Genomic DNA, 1,553 nt, shown 5'->3' on the forward strand with positions numbered 1-1,553 from the left:
AACTAAATCCAATCAATATTAGGCTTAAGCCTGTGCTTAAAACCCAATAATGACGGATTTAGGAGCGCTTAGGAAATTTTAATGGTGCCGCAGGAAAATCCGCGCGAATCTCAATCAGTCGCGCTAGGCAGGCGCGTGCAACTAATTCAATTGCGCACGACACTCAGCACAACCTCTAAAGATGCGCTCGCGAAAGATTCGGAATTTTACGAAAATATAGAATTGAATCTTACCATAACGCCGCGCATTAGACACCCAGTTGCGTTGCCCATAGCAGCGCAACCCAATCACTTGCGCTGGGATGCCGCGCGCAACTAATCCAGTTGTGCACGACACTTGTTGCGGCAGAATGCTTTAAACCCTAATCCTACCCATTCCATATAAATAGGGGCCTAATTCGAGGCTTAAACACACAGAAAAATAACCTAAAACTCTGGCGAAATACTTGTGAACTTGTGCTACCTAACCCCTCTTGTCCTAAACACTCACCCCTTGATATTTTATTACTACGGTGGAGATTCCCCAACAAGAAGGTGTCCATAAGTGTTCTAAACGAAGATCTAGCAAAGAGAAGTGGTAAATTCCTGAGCACTTAGATTATTCATATTTATTTTCTTGTTTAAAAGAACTTTAATTAATTAATTATTGTTGTTTGATCACCTTAATAGGACTAATTAATTAATTCCACGTAGTATCTTGCGTTAAATAAAGATTCAATTTGGATAATTAATTGTTGGTTGATCACTTAAGCCAAGGCAAATATTGTTTATTTTCTTGTTCTTTTCAAAAAATTGATTAAATAAAGAATAACGACGTTGCAATGTAAATCCTACGTGAATTAATGTGTGTAAATAAAATCAACTAACTTAGTTTTAGGTATTGTGTTGCATATATTGTTTGGTGATGAAATTGTAAAAAAGGAAGAGCTAGTAGAGGTCGTAGTAGGGCTAGGATAGCAATCCTCAATGATGTCTACCACTTCTTCTTCCGTCCTATTCATGATGGGACCTCCGGCTCCCCCATCAAGGCATGACTTTCCTTGGGGACTTAGGCCACCATAGAAAATTTGAATAATTTGATAGGTTGGAATTCCGTGGTGAGGACACTCCCTTTGATACTCCTTATATCTCTCCCACGCTTCATAGAGGCTCTCATTTGGCTTTTGTTTGAAGCCTTGAATCAAAGCTCTTGCCTCCGACGTTTTCTTTTGTGGATAGAAACAGGTTAAAAATTCTTTTGTACCCTCGTCCCATGTCGTTAGAGAATTCAGCTTAACCTCCTTGTCTATCCATTCCGGAGCACGCCCAATGAGAGAAAAGGGAAAGAGTTTGAGGCGGATGAATTCTTGGGAAACTCCGTTCACCTTGATAGTACTGCAATATTTTTCAAACTCCTTGAGATGATTTAGCGGGCTCTCATGCTTGGCTCCACTAAATTGTCGCCTCTCTATAAAATGGATCATAGCCGGTCTAATTTCAAAATCATTTGCCGGTGTTGTAGGTGGAGCAATTCCACTTTCAAATATATACGCACCGGGAATCCCCAATTCTTTC

General features: G+C 40.1%; 1 non-coding gene across 1 annotated transcript; it reads left to right on the forward strand.

Annotated features, from left to right (window-relative positions):
* Positions 1-1,088: 1,088 nt before the first annotated feature.
* Positions 1,089-1,194, forward strand: LOC145556987 (small nucleolar RNA R71). Its single transcript, XR_014092071.1, has one exon. It is a non-coding gene; the product is annotated as a small nucleolar RNA R71 (small nucleolar RNA).
* The last annotated feature ends 359 nt before the right edge of the window (positions 1,195-1,553 follow it).

The sequence above is a fragment of the Chenopodium album genome, chromosome 8, assembly GCF_948465745.1.
Source record: "Chenopodium album chromosome 8, dcCheAlbu1.1, whole genome shotgun sequence".
Classification (NCBI taxonomy): domain Eukaryota; kingdom Viridiplantae; phylum Streptophyta; class Magnoliopsida; order Caryophyllales; family Amaranthaceae; genus Chenopodium; species Chenopodium album.